The 19,426-nt window shown below is 46.5% G+C and overlaps 1 long non-coding RNA gene across 15 annotated transcripts in view; it reads right to left on the bottom strand.

Annotated features, from left to right (window-relative positions):
* LOC115660763 overlaps window positions 1-19,426 on the bottom strand; it is a 134,332-nt gene that overhangs the window by 71,831 nt on the left and 43,075 nt on the right. For 10 of the 15 annotated variants that reach the window (XR_004002920.1, XR_004002923.1, XR_004002927.1 and 7 more), the window contains exon 2: window positions 2,293-2,431. This is a non-coding gene — a long non-coding RNA (uncharacterized LOC115660763). Of the gene's footprint in view, window positions 1-2,265; window positions 2,432-19,426 lie in introns of all 15 variants that reach the window. The other 5 variants (XR_004002929.1, XR_004002925.1, XR_004002930.1 and 2 more) reach the window with 1 other exon arrangement.

Here is a 19,426-nt window from a genome sequence, read left to right as displayed (position 1 = left end):
TTTTTCTTTGGGAATAGACTCGTCAGTCCATCTGCCACCGTAACAACTCCCCATCAAGGAGTCACAATAAGCTGTGCGCTGTAGATTTATGGGTTAGTAATATCACAGCGTAACATGGTGCAGACTGCACAATGCAACTACCTGCAGAAAGCTCCATGTGACTGTTCTATCTAGCCGTGGTGCCCATCATCATGGTATCTAGGCGGGTGAGGCAGTCCAGCTCCCTGGAAGGCAACAGCGTTGCATCCCCCCTCTCTCTCTGCACCCTGCACAGAGTCATGGGGGATTTGCCAAGTCCCTGCCATTCTGTGCATGCTGCATATAGGGAGGTAACTGAAGGTGTCGGGGAGGTCGGCTCGTGCTGTACAGATGGGTGCTCTGCTGCTAGTGCTTGCAATGGACTCTAGGGGGCAGCAGCAGCACCACATAACTAACACAAACCACGGCCCCAGGCCTTCACGGCTCACACTATAAATCCAAGATGACAGAGGCCATGTGGCAAGAGTGGGGAACAAACATGAAGTGTGATCAAGGCCATAGCCATGATGTGTGTGCATCCAAGTGGCATCTCTGCCCCCTCATTCCTGCCCCAGCAAGCCTCTGAGCCAAATCTGCTGCGTTTATCGCCACAGGCATGATTTGGCTCATTGAGAAGGAGCTCTGCTGAGCCCATAAGCAAAGGCTGTTCCTGTTAACTCAGCCGCAACAACGCCAGCTATGCTCTGCCTACGGAAGTTTGGTGCGGTACAGTGGTGACATCATGATGCCGGTGATGATGCCAGAAGCAGAATGAACACAACTTTCTTTTGTTAGTCACAATTTTAGGCCAGGAGGGACAATCTGATCATCCAGTCCGACCTCCAGTATAGCACGGGTCACCAATACCATCCAGCACCTGCACACTAAACCCTACAACCGAAATGTGACCAAAGTATTACAGCCCTCAAGCCCATTGTGCGCCACAGGCGGGACCAAGGTGCACCAGTGCCTGAGGCCCTGCAGTGACAAAGAGATGGTTAAATGAAAGATACCAAGATAATCCTGGCAAATGACCTGCACTCTACACTGCAGAGGAAGGCAACCACCCCCAACCTCCCATCAAGGTCACTGCCAATCTTACCGGGGGGCGGGGAATCATGCCCAACCCCATAGATGGCGAGCAGTTAGACCCTGAGTACATGAGCAATGACCAGCCAGCCAAGCACCTGAGAGAGAGCATGCTCAGCACCACCTCAGAGCCCTGGCTCTCCCACTCAGTGTCCCATCTCCAGCTGTGGCCATCCTTGATGCTTCAGAGGAAGGAGATAAAAAATGCTCCCAGAATACATTGGGGTGGGGGGGGAGAGACGAAACCCTGAGACATGAGTTTTAGGAACATAAGACATAAACCAGAGCCCAGGCTGTGATTGAGGCCTTAGCAGTTAGAAAAAACACCTTTAGCCTCGCAGACGGAGCTGCTTTGTTCTGGAGGGCACTGAGAGACACTAAATGCGGATCCTCAGGATGTCCCATGGCTCTGTATTCAGGGCTTTGTTCCAGCACATGCACTGTATATATGCATCATAGGAGGATCTGGCTACAGAGATGTCAATCTGTAACATGCAGAGCAGATGGGAACAATTTCACTTAGCTGAACTGACTACATCTAGGTTCAGACATCCTGATAATATTGGGATCAGCCCGATATTAGGGGCTTTGTCCCACATCCCAATCAACGTACTGTCGGGACGTCATTTGTCCTGTATTTTCCAGGTAACATTGAAAAGTTTTGGGGGGAAGAAGGAGCCAAAGCTCAAGCCCTGCTGCTGGGACCCCAAGCAATCACCCTGCTTGCTAGCCCCTAACGCCATTCCGTGGCACCACTCTATGCAGCTATCCAATCATGTCAGGTTTTGTGGTGCATGCATCTGTGAACGCTTCCACGTGGTTTCACTGATGATGACTTTGTCTCAAAGTGTCATGATGGCTAGTGTTGCTGATGAACAGAGCTATAAAGGCCTGTGATCAAAGGAAGCATTGTATTATAGACTAACAGAGGTATTGGAGCATAAGCTTTCGTGGGTGAATACCCACAGTACATCTGTTAGTCTGTAAGGTGCCACAAGACTCTTTGTCGCTTTTTATAGCTCCAGACTAACACGGCTCCTCCTCTGATACTTGACATCTGTACCAGTGGCTCTCAACCTTTCCAGACTACTGGACCGTTTTCGGGAGTCGGATTTGTCTGGTGTACCCCAAGTTTCACCTCACTGAAAAGATACTTACACTATCTGCAGATGGTATAGTGCTTACCAAAGCTTGTTTTCATTTAAAGCTGGCAATTCCGGAACTCTGAAAACATTCTCCTGGCTACCCCACATGCACAGGGTATTTTGCCTTCCAATGTCATTGCAAATGTGCTGGCTTCATGCTGTTATTTGATAGAGTTTCTCTGTAAAGAAAAGACAAAGCTTGAGGTGGATTGCTCTTTGTAGATGAGAATCCAAAAGCAATATTTCTTGCAGAACTGATGGGGGGGTTTTTTCAGTCATTTTCAATTTCTTATCATTTTTGCCGTCGCCACTACCACTGCTTCCAGCTCCGCGTTTTAAACATCTATCCATTTTTTACATCACAACTGCATACACACCATGACAACTTCAACCTCAATAATGCGCATGCATGCATTAGTAAATGACATTAAATGCATGTCTAATACAGTGAGTTTATGCATGTTACATTACTGTATAATATAGTATATAGAGCAGTATAAATGAGTCTGTAGGAAATTTTAGTTTGTACCGACTTCGTTCGGGCTTTTTCTATAGCCTGTTGTAAAACTAGACAAGTATCAAAATGAGTTGATGTACCCCCAGGAAGACCTCTGCGTACCCCCTGGGGTAAACACACCCCTGATTGAGAACCTCTGCCTCCTTACTGATTCACTATTACTCAGTGTGCATGTATGTGTGTGTGCATGGTTGTGTATGTGTTTGCATCTGGATGCGGCAGGTAAACAAACCGGCCCGGCCCACCAGGAGCTTTCCCTGAACAAGCGGCGGACCGGCTTTGAGAACCACTGGGCTACATACCACAGTTAGTAGTTCTGCAATTTCATATTTGAGTACCTTTACAACTCTTAAGTGAATACCACCTGGTCCTGGTGATTTATTACTGTTTAATTTATCAATTTGTTTCAAAAATCTCCTCTACTGACACCTCAATCTGGGACAGTTCCTCAGATTTTTTACCTAAAAAGATTGGCTCTGGTATGGGAATCTCCCTCACATCTTCTGCGGTGAAGACTGATGCAAAAAAATTCATTTAGCTTCTCCACAATAGCCTTGTCTTCCTTGACTGCTCCTTGAGCACCTTTGTCAGCTAGTGGGCCCACTGATTGTTCAGCAGCCTTCGTGCTTCTCATGTAAATAACAAAATTTTAGTGTTAGTTTCTGAGTCTTTTGCTAGTTGCTCTTCAAATTCTATTTTGGGCTGCCTAATTATACTTTTATACTTCACTTGCTAGAGTTTGTGTGTGTTTCTATTTTCCACAGCAGGATTTGACTTCCAGTTCTTAAAGGATGCTTTTTTGCCTCTAATCACCTCTTTTACTCTGCTGTTTAGCCATGGTGGCATTTTACTGGGCCTCTTAATTTTTTTTAAATTTATTTATTTGGGATATACATTTAGTTTCAGCCTCTATTGTGGTGTTTTTAATTAGTTTAAATGTAGCTTGAAGGCATTTCACCCTTGTGACTGTTCCGTTTAATTTCCATTTAACTGGCTGCCTCATTTTTGGGTAGTTCCCCTTTCTGAAGTTAAATGGTACTCTGGTGGGTTCTTTGGTATTCCCTCCCTGACCTACGGATGTTAAATTTAATTATATTATGGTCATTATAACCGAGCAGTTCAGCTATATTCACCTCTTGGACCAGATCCTGTGCTCTACTTTGGACTAAATCAAGAATTGCCTTTCCCCTTGTGGGTTCCAGGATAAGCTGTTCCAAAAAGCAGTCATTAATGGTGTCTAGAAATTTTATCCTATCCTGAGGTGGCATGTACCCAGTCAACCTGGGAATCATTGAAATCCCCCATTATTATTGGGGTTTCTGTTTCTGTAGCCTTTCTAACCTTCCCGTTTTACAATACCTTGTCAGGTGGTATGTAGTATATTCCTACTGCTACGTTCTTATTATTAAAACCTGGAATTTCTCTTCATAGAGATTCTATGGTACAGTTTGATCCACTGAAGCTGTTTACTGTACCAGACTCTATGCTTTCTTTCACATATCGTTCCATTCCCACACCAGTGTGACCTCTATAATTCCTGTATAGTTTGTATCATGGTATTATTGTTTCCCGCTAATGATCATTGTTCCACCAAGTTTCTGTGAGGCCTGTTATATCAATATCCTCATTTAACACCAGGCACTCAAGCTCACCCATCTTAGTATTTCGACTACTAGCATGTATAGATAAATTACAGAAAGTGTCAATATTTAGTTGTTTGCCTTCCTCTGATGTAATTGAACAGGATTCTTTTTTTGTTTGACCGTTTCGCTTCAGATTTTACCAGTACTTTATCAACATCTATCCTCTCCTCTTTATTAGGAGATAGAGTATCTCCTTTAATACATCCTCTCCCAAGGAATGTCTGGGTCTGAACCGTGTGGTCCTCCGCACCTGTCTGGTTTCCCCCGAGACGCTGCACCACTGCAAGGTGAGGTTTACCCCAGCATAGATGAAATGAAGATGTTACCACAATGAGGTGATTTGCACTGGCTCACGCCCCACTTCCCATCAGTGCAGCAGGTCTGCATTAGGTGCTTGTGCTGGTTCACCAAAGCAATGTAGTAAATGGACACAAATTCCCTCCCTGCAGACAAGCCTGTATTGTGCTCTGATTCTGTGGTACCAGGAGGACCTCACTTGACATGCTCAGGGCAACTACGCGCATGCTAAATTGTTTTGCTAGATCAGGGCCAGTGCGCTGTGGTTAGTACTGAGCCAGGTGGAGCCTGAAAGGTTCTATGTTAACTCCAGGCTAAGATTCTCATGCTCCTGTCACTGGGGCTGGTCTCTCTGAGTAAAGCTCATGACTTCTTGGTTTCCTTAGTGGTTTGGAGGCTGGTTTGTTTATTGTATGTTGATGACACTATTTGGTCTCTAGACTGCTCAGAAAACAATTTTCCCAGCCGGGATGTCTTTCTTATCAAGCTGTGGTTTTAGGTACATTGGACCGGCTGGCTAGAAGCTCCAGACATGAGTCCTCTTTGAATAAACGTCCACTATTGCTGCTTCTGCCGTGCTGAGCAAGCACTTTAACATTGTGTGCGGTGGGAGTGTAGCTGCCCAGGACAGAGAGGTTGGTTGCTTATTCAGCTCCAAGAATGCCGCCCCGGGAAAGACGAGTGTCAGCATTCGCATTTTGAAATGTCACACTTATTCGTAGGTTCCAAGGCCAGAAGGAACTGCCATGATCATCTAGTCTGACCTCCTGTGTCACACAGACAGAGAACGTCCCCCAAATAATTCCTAGAGTGCTTACAAAATTAAAACATAGTTCCCCTATGAGCAACCTCCTCCTGCAAACTACTACATTCAGGCTGGTTGGAAATTTTTCATGAAAACTATTTTTAAACAGAAATTGGTTTTGCAGCTCAACAATTCTTTTTTCAGAAAGTCTCTGCTCTCCGTGGAAACTTTCTATTTTTCATCAAAGAAACCAAATGCCTAAAAACAAAAATATTTAGATTTGGATAGCTTGCCACAAAGCATCATGGGAATTATAGTTCAGTTACCTCATGTCCCCATTCTCCTCTAAGAAACAGGCTCCTCAGTCATACTATATCTTCTATGAGGCACCACAGAAGGGACTCCCATGATGCAGCTGCTTTCCCTCACTATGAGGAGAGGCTGTGATGCATCATGGGAGATACAGTCCAACCAGGAAGACTGGCGTATAGAGGAGAATGATAGCATGAGGCACCATGGCAGCATTTCAGAATCAAAATAGTTCGGTTTTCAATTTTTCAGTGAGAACAAAATATTCTTGCAGAAAAAAATGCATTTTACAACCAGACCTACACAGCACGTTGTGTGACAGCAGAATGTTCTTCAGCTCAGTGCACAGGCCAAGCAAGGGATGCTCCAAGCCCCCTTCCTGATTTCACACACAATGTTCAGAGCATTTTGTACCTTCTCCTTTACCCCCAGGCTTGGATGCCCCCTCACCGCCATCCTGCTGCAAACAATAGTGTATTTGATTAGAAGTGGCTGGGGCAAGCTCCTTCCATCCATGCAGCATTCCTGCTGGGGACTGCATTTCAATTCTATTACCTTGGAGAACAGGGCATTCATGGCAAGCAGAACCAACCAAAATCCTCTCCACTGTTTTATTAGCAAAGAGAGGAGCTGGATGCAGGTTAAGCTGAACAAACAGAAATTTGTTAAACCCTGTGCACTGCTATGTCCATATGTCTGTGTTTCTTCAAGCCCAATTTTTCACATATTCTGCTGTCCTGGGGTCCCATAAATAACAGTCCCTCCCAGGAACAGGGGCTCACTGACTCCAGTTCCATTGATCATGATACACCTTCCCTAGTTTACAAACATTTTAATATAAACATTACAAACAAAGAATTGACACCCAAACCCTCAGCCTGTGTCTGTTTGGCCAGATGTTCCTAGCACATTGCTGAGTTGGAGGCTTGTCTGTACTGCAGAGTCAGCTGGTTACATAGTCACAGGTCTCTCCTCATCAGTAGCAGGGCTTTGGTCCTTCCTGCCATCAGTGCCTGTACTGGAGGGTTCTCTCTATGATGGGAATTCCTGTGTGCCAAAAATGCTAACAAGGGGTCTGAACTACTAGAAACAGCCTTGTGTTTTAGCCAGTGTCTTAGCTGTCTTCACAGGTGATTCCACCTTACCAGTACTCTGTGGGTGCGTTGGGGATGAGGTCTGGTGGTCAAACTCCCATCTGCATGCAAATTCCTTGAAATTCTCCAGTGGAAATTGGGGTCACCATTAAGGAAGGGATAGATAATCAGAGAAAACATTACAAATGCTACTCTAGAAAGCCATCGTATGCCCATACCTCAAATTCTGCTTGCTCCATGTCAAAAAAAGATATATTAGAATTGGGAAAAGTATAGAGAAGAGCATCAAAAATGATTAGGGGTGTGGAACAGCTTCCATATGAGGGAGAATAAAAAGACTGGGATTGTTCATCTTAGAAAAGAGACGACTGAGGGAGAATATGATGGAGAAAAATCACGACTGGCATGGAGAAAATGAATAAGGAAGTGTTATTTACCCCTTCACATAACAAACAAACAGGACTCATCCAATGAAATGAATAAGCAGCAGATTTAAAACAGATATAAGAAAGTACTTCTTCGCAGAACGCACAGTCAATTTGTGGGAACTCATAGTCAGGGTATTCTGTGAAGGGGAAATGTAAAATTGGGTAAAAAAAGAATTAGATAAGTTTGTGGAGTATAGGTCCATCAATAGCTATAAGCCAAGAGGGTATCCCTAAACCTCTGACTGCCTAATGCTGGGACTGGACAACAGGGGATGGATCACTCAATAAATTGTCCTATTCTGTTCGCTCCCTCTGAAGTATCCGACACTGGCCACTGTCAGAAGACAGGATACTGGACTAGATGGACCATTCTTATGGGTCTGTTGTCAGTGAATACAGCATCCACAGTTCCATGTTTCTCAAAGTCAGCCTTCAGTTTGCCAGATGCTGACTTGCTTCTTGTATCAGGTAGGGCATGGACATCCAAAAATTTTGAATAGCAGTCCATTGTGATCAAGTACTGCTTTTCCTTGAAGGTAAATAAGTCCTCTCCAACCTTTTCCACGGTCGAATGGGCAGCTTATATTGTAACAGAGTTTCTTTCTGTTGGCAGTTGTCCCACGACTGGTGGGTGTCTCATCCTGTAAAGGAGCGGAGTGATGTATTAATTCCCAGCCAGTAAACGCACTCTTGAGGCCAGCTAAGACAGCAATCCCTTTGGAGCACCACAAAGAAGCTTTTGCCATGATTGTCTCTATGGGTTTGTGGTCTGGTTGCACAATTACTGGGTGGCCATAGTGTACAGATGGAATTGCTCCATTCCAAATACTGCAGCCAGAAGCTCTGTTTCGACTTGGGCGTACCTTGTTCAGTTTCTGCCAGGGCTCTGCCAGCATAAGCGACTGCCTGCTCCTGTTCTAGAGCGACACCCAGTCAGTTCTCGCATCACTCTGGAGTGTCAGTGGCTCTCCTGGCTGGTTGTACTTCAGGAAAGGGGCATTCATTATGATTTGTTTCAACCTGTCAAACGTTCACTGATGCTGTTTTCTGATCAGACCCATGGCTTCTTTGGCTGCATTCCCCTTGTGTGATTGTATTTCCCAAAAGGGGTCAGTGTTTAGGGATGGTGTCCTTAGCCTCTGTTTGCTAGAGGCTGGGAGTGGATGGATCGTTTGATGATTCCCTATTCTGTTAATTCCCTCTGGGGCACCTGGCATTGGCCACTATCGGCAGTCAGGATACAGGGCTAGATGGACCTTTGCTCTGACCTAGTATGGCCGTTCTTATGTTGCTTACCCATCCACAATCACAAACTTCACTTGGTGCCACCTTTTATTTTTCAGGTCCCATTTCCTACAGGCTGCATTATGGTCTCATTGCATATTATGATGTGATTGTGCCTGCTCTTTGTTATGGGTGTGTTGGAGTTCCATTCACCCCCAGGAATCACATAGCAGGAAGTCCCACTATCCAGCTGAAAGTGCACAAGGTGTTGCCCTATTACCATTGTTGCATGCATGGAGGTTGGTATTGTCCCATGTTGCTTTCTTGTCCTGATGGCCTGAACCTGATATGCTCTCAGGTTGGAGGAGAGAGTTCTGATGTCATCACCACTGTCTGAAGTGCTCTCACCCTCTTCTACAAGTCTGACTGAATCTCTGTAAGACCTTCCCCTGCTCTAGTGCACACTGCTAAAATGGTCCAACTTGCCACATTCCTGGCAATGCTGCCCTGGAGCAGAGCACTTCTTTACCCGCTGCTGCTGTCTCCCACAGTAAATGCATCTTGCTGTGGGTGTGAAACACTGGCCACCAGATCCCCTTTGCTCTTGACTTACTGCAGGTGCTTCAAGGATTGTTGTGCCTCCTTCATCTCCCATCCTTTCTTTTGAGGCTTTTGCTGCATACCTCATGTCTAAGCAGCATTTAATGTGAGCTCGTCTTCCCCGAGCCGTCGCTCCTGCAGGTGATGATCCCACGTGCCGCAGACTGTCTTGTCCCAAATTAAGAAGTCTGTTAAGTTCCCAAAATTGCATATAACTGGCAGTGTGTGTAAGGCTGTAATATCAGGATCTACCCCCTTTCAGGTTTCTACTGTTGGTCTCTAGTGAAAAACGTGTGTTGCTTCACAGTTTTGTTCTGCTTGGGGGATCAACAATTCCCCAGTGCTCTCAGGGCTGCTGTGAGGCTTGAGACATAGGCAATCGGGGAGGATAAGAGCCAAATGGGTACTGGAACCACCATGTCTATATGTTGACAGGCCAGTGAGTACACCAAAGCTCACTGACCCTGTAGATTTCTGAGGGGTAGTTGGGATTAGGAACTAACGGGAATAAAATCCCTTCCCTCTGAACAACATGGGAACTTCCTCTATGGCCTCATGAGGAACAGAGACTGGACTTCCTGAAGCCACACCCTCTTGTGAGAATAGTCACTGCAGAGGGGTGGGGAAGGTGATTGGAAGGAGGGTAGAAACAAATGGAAGGGTGTATCCCAGTTCCACCATGCTTAAGACCCACTGGTCTGTGATGATGTGGGTCCAAGCACTTCAGATGTGGGACAGGCAGTTGGCAAAACCAGGGGTCAGGAAAGATGAAACTGTGGAGAGTGCCGTACTGTTCATGACCAACAGGTCAAAGCGTTGCTTAGATGACCCAGGTGGCCTAGAAGAGCTAGCAGCTGCAGAGGAGGGTGGAGGAGGAGGACGCCTCTTGTAACCCCTGCCCCTCTTTTTGGCCAGGTCCTGGGAGTGTTGCAAGAAGGGCTGAAAGCACTGGGAACATTGTGGCTGGAACTGCTTTCTTTTTGTTGCCGGTGCATAGATCCCCAGAAACTTAAAGGTCACCCTTGAATCCTTCAGGCTGTGAAGCCTCTCATCAGTTTTACTGGAGAACAGTGAGGGGCCTTCAAATGGGAGGTCTTGAATAGTTTGTTCCGCCTCCAGGAGGAGGCCCGACATTGGCAGCTAAGGTGAAAAGGTGCATCATGATGGTGGAAGCCACAGCTCAAACCCTGGAATCTGCCGCATCCAGGCCCACCTGCTATGCTGTTCTGGCAACTCATTTGCCTTCCTCTACCAAAGCAGAGAATTTCTGCTTTGCCTCATCATTTGCCTCTCTTTGAACTTCAGGATATTATCCCATAGACTGAAATCATATTGACCCAGCAGAACTTGCTGGGTCGTGACCCTGAGTTGTAAACCCCCAGTGGAATAAAGTTTCCTGACAAACAGATCTAGGTTTATTGTTTCCTTGTCCTTGCCTCTCCTTTTCATTGGTGGCTGTGACCACCAGGGAGCCTGGAGGAAGGTGGTTGTCAAAGTGTTCAAATCTCTGTGAAGGGCCATGATATCTCTTCTCCACCCATCTGGCAGTAGAAGGCAGAGAAGAAGGGGTCTGTTGTAAAGACATGACAGGCTCCAGGAGAGTCTTCTTAATAGGGAGAGCTACCCTAGAGGGTCCTGTGAGGGTAAAATGTCTGCAAGCCTGTGTTACCTTTCTTGTAACTCTTCTAGCTGGACACCTAGAGAGGCAGCCGCCCTCCTCAGCAAGTCTTGATGGGCTCTAAAATCATCAGGAGGGGAAGAGTAGATTCAGCCAGTAGTGCCTCATCAAGCGATGAAGAAGAAGAGGCTAAAGGTTGCTGAGGAGGTTCCTCTGTAGGGAAGTCCTGAGGATATGCCTCTGCCTGCACACTACTGATGCCAATACTTGGGGGAGGAAATTGGTGACCTTCCTGCAGATGATCCCGGACCTGGCTGATGTAGAAGTGCAGGAAAGGGTCAGAGAGGTTCTGGCCCGTAGAGGGAAGCCCCAAGGGGTCCAGATGAGCCATTGGTACAGGTGGGGCCCAGCTCTGTGTAGGCCAGTGACTCTTACAATTCTCAGGTTGTCGGGGGCAGCGCAGTGGGCAGGCATCACATCGGGGCTACTGGGCATGCTCAGGTCAGGACACAAAGGATCCGACTTCCAAGTTCAATGAGGAGTCTGTTTCCTCCAGCCATGGCGTAGCTGAAGCCAGGGTCCAGGGAGCTGGGCTCCAAGTCTGGAAAAGTGGGTACTGATGAAATTGGCCCATGAAATTGGCTCATTTAGATTGTGAGAGCTGAAGATGAATGGTGCCCCTCGGGCTCCAGACCATCCTTCATCAAAATGGCCACTTTAGGCTTGGGCAGGAGACAGTTGAATGATATTAAAGGGGTTAGAAATTTCTAAGAGCCCTGACTCAGGGCCTATGATGCCCAGTTCTTATCAGTAAAGCTGAATGGGGATGTAATGATCTGAGTGTATAACCTGTCAGACATGAACATGCTGCACACACCAGCCATGCACTGACAGTGAACTACATGCAGCTGTGCTCATGGAAGAGGAACCACTGCAAGTGGGAGGTCCGGAGGACAGGCAGGGACTCCTGGCAGGCCTGGGTAACCTGGCACACTCTGCACAGGATGGCAAATCTGTTACCAGGGTCTGGAGAGGGGGAGCTTCCCTGCACCCTGCGTGTCCTGCCTGCCTGGTGCACCAAAGAAGACGTGGAAATTCCCTGTCAGGGCATTTCCTCTGAATGTTGCCTACCTGATGGATTGTCAGCTGAATGCAAAAGCATCTGAATGGATCATGAACAGCTAGAAGCAGCTTTTGGATCTTCAAACCAAATTGAACCATGGGGTTTGGCTCCAACAGGCCAGGAAGTCTTCTTGGAGCCTCCCTCCCGGGGTTTCAGACCCCAGAGCTCAGCTGTGCAGCATTTGGGGCTTTCCAGACAGCAGTGCAGAGAGGGGCATGTGGCAGTTCCCAGAGCAGGGTAACATGAGCACCCCACAGAAGGTATTTCTAGGGCCATGAGACCTGCAGCATGGCAGATGGAATGTATCCTAGGAGGACAGGAGCACACTGAGCCTCTTACTCGCCCTGGTACACTCCACAGGCTTCTCTGGAGCTGCCCCAGATTCACCTCATGTGAGGAGAGGAGAATCCAGCCACTCAGCTCACTCCCTGTTGAAAACACTCCAGCAACTTCTCTCCGTCACATAACACCTGCAGTCTCCTGATGGCCGGGCTGTGACCCTGCTGCTGCTCTGGGCAGGGAGAGCTAGAGACGTGTTCCAATCCCAGCCGGGTGAGCCCCCGCTCAGTGACATGGTGACCTTCCACCCATCCAGCGCCACTGCTCAGGGAAACTCTGTCTCCCTGTGACAAATGGGGCTGGCAGGGAATCGATTCCTCCCTGTGCTTGTGGGATGGCCAGGGGCTGCTTTCACCAGGAGGCCTTCTCTGTGCCTCAATGCTCAGATTAACTCATTAGAAGTTAATTAATTAGGCCCATTGATTGTCTGTCACGTGGCTGGATGGGTTAGTCTGAGCCCGGGGTCATAAGGTCACATCTCACTTATCCTTTCTGTCCTCTGCTCCCTCTTCTCCACTGTGTGGTGTCTGGTAAGGCCTTTGGACCAGCCTTGAGGGACGGAGAGAGGGGCAAGGGTTATGATGTTTGCCAACAGCAGACCCCAAATACAACCCTACCTCCAATGCACAGTGTTTGCAGACAGTACTAGAAATGCTACGTTTCTTTAGCACCTGTCTTCCAGAAGGAGCCATTGATCGGCAGATAGACTGTTTTTTTTAGAGCATAAGGTCTTTCAGGGCATGACCTGTCCCTTCATGTGTGTTTGTACAGCCCCTCACACATTTTGGATGCTATTGTAACGTAAATAGCAATAGTTTATGCTCACAACAGAATCACTTCATCTTCCACTGCAGAACATTACAACTATGAGGCAAAGATAGATTTCTCTAGCAAAACTGCTAGCAAGATGAAGGTTAAATATGGTTTTCCTCACTGGAATTTGGATGATAATATAGTGGCTAACAGCCCTGATATTGCAAAATAGCAGGTGGGGTTTTTTAATGACCACAAGAGGTCAGCATCTCAGATTTATATTTTATCTGAGAGACAGCACTTCTGGAAGTACAGCGCCCCTACCTAGGAGCTCCAACAATTATTCAAAGTCCAGAAAACCTGCTTCCCCTGGCTAAACAAACCCACCTGCAGGCCATCAGCATAGATAGGATCCCTGGCCCTAGCACAGCTGGTCATTGTGATGGGTGTGAATACAGAGGTGTATTCCTACATACTATTGTAATAACCTCTGTACAAGATATACCTTGGAAGGTATCATTTCAAAACTTATCATTTGCTGGTCAGCATTGTCCTGATAAAACATGTGTGGCAACGTTGTATGTGAAGTTATAAGATTTCCCTGTTTCATGTTTTTAACATGTGTCCCAAACCCCACAGCCCTGGCCAAGCAGAAGTCGGTAAATGGGTCTATCCTAAACAAAGTGTGCTTGCTTTAATTTTCATTTAAGCAGTAAATAGAGTCACCAAGCAGGAAGGGAAAAGTTCAAACAGGTGAAAAAAGTAAACTAGCAGGGAAAATCCTTCCATATAGAGTCTTGGTTGCCTGCTTGTAAGCTGGAAACGTTCTTCAAGAGGGGATCTGAAACTCTAAAAAGAAAGGACAAAGACTCGAAGGCACCCCTCTCATTCTCCTTGTTTACCTCATTTTCTGCACCTGAGAAGACAAAAGGAAGCAGCCCTTGGACTCTGGGGGAGGGATCCAGACCTGAGTTTGATCAGTTAGCTGCTGGTTAACATGTGGTGAGAAAGTTGGCTTTGCCACTAAGATAGTTTCTTAAGTAGATACTAGTAAATGTTTTCTTTATTTTTCTTGTAATCATTTCTGACTTTTATGCCTCATGACTTGTACTTACTTAAAATCTCTCTCTTTGTAGTTAATAAACTTGTTTTTACTGTTTTATCTAATCCAATGGCTTTAAATTGAAGTGTCTGGGTAACTATTTAAGGTAATGAACTGGTACATTATTCCCTTAAAGGAAAAATGGACTTAATATATTGCTACTGTCCAGGAGAGGGCTGGGCAATCCAGGACATACAATTCTGGGGGAAGATCCAGGACTAGGGAGGTATTGGGGTCACCCTGCAGTAAAACCAAAGCTGATGAGAGCCGCTATGTAGCTGGCAGGCTGCAGTTACACAGAGACATTCAGGGTGTGGCTTGCATGCTGGATGGCTGTTCGTGAACAGCCTAGGTGGGAGCTACCTCAGCAAGGCAGGATAAGGCACCCAAGACTGCAAGGCGGGGGTGACAAAACCTCCCACTAGTCTGTACTGTGCTCTGGTATGTCACAGTCATTGAGTTAGACAGCAGGGATGTTCTCCAGATCATGAACATGTCAGGTGGACATTATCTCCTACCAATTACCACACATCACTTAGCCAGGAAGGACAAGACTCCTCTCCTGCAGTTCCTCTCTGTGACAGCTGTCCTCTGTCCCGTCCTCACCAAAGAGACCTTGCTTCTAGGCAACACTTAGAGACGATATAGGCCTAGTCTGCTGCAATTTATTTAGCCATTTGCTGAAGAAACAGAGGATTGATCTCCCTGCAATGTGTGCGCATGCACACGCACACATACTCACACTCTCTCTCTCTCTCTCTCTCGCACACACACATCAGCCGGTGGTCTGAATAAGCTCTCCCCTGCCATCTATTGACAAATGAGAGGAAAAGGTGTCATGAGCAGACCTTATTTGCATAGACACACCAGCTTTGTCAAGGTGATCAATCTTTGCTATTTTGGGGGTTAACGTTCACTCTAGTTTTCAATGCAAGGGTAATGTTGTTAACCTTATTGTGTGACCAAAGGGCAACAGAACTGTACTTAACATGTCCAACTTGAAGGGTTACCATAACTTAAAGATCACTTGCTAAGTGCTGGGTCCGAGCCACCCCCCCCCCCACCAAGTGAAGCAAAGGGGGGCTGGCATCGCAGGAGGCACCGGCACTGGCACCACACGCACAGGTGGCACAGGCAATGTTCTTATGTGGTATTGAAGACTTTGTTTAAAGGATTTTCATAGATTCCAAGACCAGAAGGAGCCATTGTGATCATCTAGTCTGGCTATCTGTATAATGTAGGCCAGAGAATTGCCTCACAGTAATTCCTAAAGTGCTTTTAGAAACTATCCAATCTTGATTTTAAAATTTCCAGTGCTAGAGAAGCCATCATGATCATTGGTAAATTGTCCCAGGGGTTAACTACTCTCATTGTTAAAAATTTCCAGTCTGAGTTTGTCTCCTTTCCACTTCCTGCCATTGGAGCATGGTAGACCTGTCTCCGCTAGCCTGAAGAGTCCACTGTTATATATTTCTTGCCCATGTGGATACTTGCAAACTGTAATCAATCACTTCTTAGTCTTCTTTCCGGTAAACTAAAGAGATAGAGTTCCTTAAGTCTATCGTTCTAAGTTATGTTTACTATTCCTTTAATCACTCTTGTGGCTCTCCTCTGAAACGTCCCCAGTTTATCAACATCCTTATTGAATTGTGGGCACCAGAACTGGGCCCAGGATTCCAGCAGCAGTCACACCAGTTCCAAATACAGAGGTAAAATAACCTCTCTGCTCCTTCTTGAGACTCTCCTGGTTATGCATCCCAGGGTCACATTAGCTGTTTTGGTCAGAGTGTCACACTGGGAGCTCATGTTTAGCTGATTCTCCACCATCACCAGCAATTTTTTTGTCGAAGTCACTACTCCCTCGGCTGGATGCCATTTGACTCACCCACCAGTGTTTAAAGACCAAGCTGAAGAGATGCAATTGAGAGTCCTTATTTCTTCCCAGTGACCACTACCACTGAAGCCACTGTTCTAGGGCACTGAGACGTGGTGTGGGGACAGTGTTGTGGTGAAAGACACTACAGTGGTGTGCGGTTCCCCACTACGTTACCTAGTAAAATCCCTCACAGCTGAAATGACTAAGAACTCAGCATGCATGAAGGGGAAGGTATTGCCTATGAGAGGTGCACAGGACAGGAGTGATGTTCATTTCCCCTAGATTTCTGGTTGGGGAGTCTACCCAGATATTCAACCAGCCTTTGTTTCTGCTGACACTACCTGGCAGAAGGGGTTTGGACTAGATGACCTCCTGAGGTCCCTCCCAACCCTGATATTCTGTGATTCTATACATGCAGGTGTGCATGCGTGTCCACACACACTCAGTGTGCAAACGCACATGTGTACAGGCACAGGTGCACATTCACAGGCATGCACACACATGCAGCCCTACACACATATACACACACCTACAAGTGCATGTTCACCCACTGTAGGATTAGTGAATAATTAGAGAGCTGGAAGCTAATCTCAGTCTGTAGCGAGGAGCCTCTCTGGACATTATCGACTCTCCATCCACCTCATCTGCTGCTGTTGTTAAATCCTGCCAAGGCTTTCTCTAGAATGTATCCAAAACCTGTCCTTCTATCTCCATCCAAAATGCTACCCCCCTAGCTCACTCCCTGCTCCTCTTACCCCTCCTTCACCCGGCTTCTCTCAAAAGGCCTCTTCAGCCTACCCCACGTGGAACCAGCGAAATCCTTCTCTTTCATCATAACCAAAGAAGGGAAATTCATCATGTTTAGATACGGAATGAAAGTAAAAGAATGCCTAGTGATAAATAATCATGAGTGATTACCGGGGATTGCCAGGCATGACTCCAGTTTGGCTCGTAATTAGTAATTCTGAATTATTGCTATAAGGTGCCATAATGAGCTACTGACAGTGATTAGTCAGAACTGCTTGCTATTGTTGGAAATGTCTTAGTAATTTCATATGACCGATGAGGGGATTTGTAAGGCACAAAGGGCAGGGAAGGACCCAGCCCCCTGAGGTTCCTGCCTGCCCTTTGTGCCATTGAAAATATGCCCCACGTTGCTCATTGGAATCCTGTGCAGTGGTCACTACCTGCTAGGGATCACTGCCTTGTCCACTCATGGCAGTGCCCTGCGTTTACCCAGCAATGGGGATTCGAATCAGGCAGGGTGTCCCACTTCTCTGTTTCTTCAAACATGAGCCACGTGTCTTCACTCTCAAGGCCCAGAGCCACCCTGCCTACTGTTGCTCATTCACCACTGACATACGCCTCCCTCCTGCGAGCAGCCCGTCATGCCATCCCACTGGTTACATTTTCAAATAAGCCCCTCTGTGCTTTCTCCCCTGCTGCCCCTGAGACTTGGGAGCAGCTCCTTGTAAACATCCTGAAAGCTATGGCCTTAGCCTGCTTCACATCCCTCCTTAACACTCTGCTTTGCCGTGATACCAAAACACACTTGACTATGGTTATGCTGCCGGCGCGCTAAGGCCACTGCATGTCATGCTGACCAGTACTGTCTCCTTGTGCACCCACCTCTTGTCTCATACGTCAAGAATGAGTTCATTGGGGCAGGGACCATCCTTCTGTTCTGTGTCTGTACAGCGTAGAACAAATGGGCCTTGGGCCATGGCTGGGGTGTCTAGGTACTCCGGTCATAATAATAGGTAATGATAATAAATAGTGTGTTTTCAGACAAACAAGGTCAAGGTCATGCATGTAGGTACAAGGCAGTACAACCAGCCCTACAAGTGCATGCTGGAGGTCTCTGAAAGGGATGTGGGAGTCCTAGTGAACAACAACTTAACAACAACCATATTTTGGTGTCTTCATATCAAGACCGGATGATTTTCTGGAAGATGCTTTAGCCAGGCACAAGTTATAGGGCCCAATACAGGGGATACTGTGTGGAATTCTGTGGCTTGCAGTATATAAGAGGCCAGACTGGGTGATCTAATAGTCCCTTCTGGCCTATGAATCACCTGATCTTATCTCCTGCCTAGGGCAGACTGTAGAATTTCATCCAGTGATTCCTGCAGCAAGCCCATAATTTCTGGATGAGGCAGAGCAAATCTTTTAGAAAGAGATTTTCAGCCTTCGTTTGATGTCCTCAAGCAACATAAAATCTACCACAGCCCTAGGTAAATTGTTCTATTGGTTAATCATCCTTTTCCAGGCTGAATTTTCTAGCCTCATCTTCCAGCCATTTCAGTTAGCATTATGTCCTTTATTTTGTGGTGCGTACATTATTTATCAGTCATGTGTCTCATAACGAAACGAATTTCCAGCTCCATATTGCTATTGAATGTCTTGCAATTACAATGCAAACTGCTGATTTAACAGTTAAATGTACAGTTTGGATTCACTTTGATGAAAATTAGAGCTAAAAATGTGCTTTTACAAATATTGCTGGTTGACATATTGAAAACAATATTCATTAGGAATTCAATCCCTCTTTCTGTTTGTAAATTGAGCCTGATTTCTCCAAATTTAGTTCTTATTCTTAAGTATTTGCTGCATAATTTAGACAATGGCCAAGCTTTACATGTAGGCAACCTGCTCATTTAGCTACCTGCTGTCCATCTTGTGAGGCTGGTTAAATGACTCCTATGGTATTGTTTCTTTTCTTCACTTGGGTGACTGAAACTCCTTAAGCAGGAGCTGCACAGACAGCAATCAAACAAAGCATGTGCTGTGTGGTCCTCAGGGCCGGCTCCAGGTTTACTGCCGCCCCAAGTGGCCAAAAAAAAGAGGTGGCAGCGCAATCGCGCTGCTCCATTCTTAGGCGGCAATTCACCGGCGCGTCCTTCATTCTGAGAAAGAAGGAGGGACCCACCACCGAATTGCTGCTGAAGACCCGGATATGCTGCCCCAATAGCGGCCGGAGGGTCACCCCTTGGTATTGGCCACCACAAGCACCTGCTTCTTTAGCTGGTGCCTGGAGCCGGCCCTGGTGGTCCTGTTGGGGGATAACCATCCATGTTAAACGTCAGGCCATTGTCACCACCCCCTGGTGCTTGTCCATTCTCACAGTGACTACCAGAATCCCCTGAATAGTTGACATGCATCTGAGGAAGTGGGTATTCACCCACGAAAGCTCATGCTCCAAAACGTCTGTTAGTCTATAAGGTGCCACAGGATTCCTTGCTGCTTTTACTGAATAGTTGTGAGTCACACTCAGGGCATGGGCTCAGGCATACCTTCCTGAATCTGGTATTTCACTAGTCAGTGTTGGCTGTTTGCAAAGAGCGTATTTAAAAGAGCAATGGACAAAAATCCCCTGTCTAACCGCAACATGTATCCCTGGGCATTCCTTTCCATTATTCGTTCTGCTCTCTGCATTCAGCAAAACATGTAGTTGCTTAAGGGGGCTAATGAACAGACTGGAAAACTTTGTAATAACCAGCGTGTAA

This window comes from Gopherus evgoodei, chromosome 13 (assembly GCF_007399415.2).
Source record: "Gopherus evgoodei ecotype Sinaloan lineage chromosome 13, rGopEvg1_v1.p, whole genome shotgun sequence".
Classification (NCBI taxonomy): Eukaryota; Metazoa; Chordata; order Testudines; family Testudinidae; genus Gopherus; species Gopherus evgoodei.
This window is presented reverse-complemented; position numbering and strand designations above follow the sequence as displayed.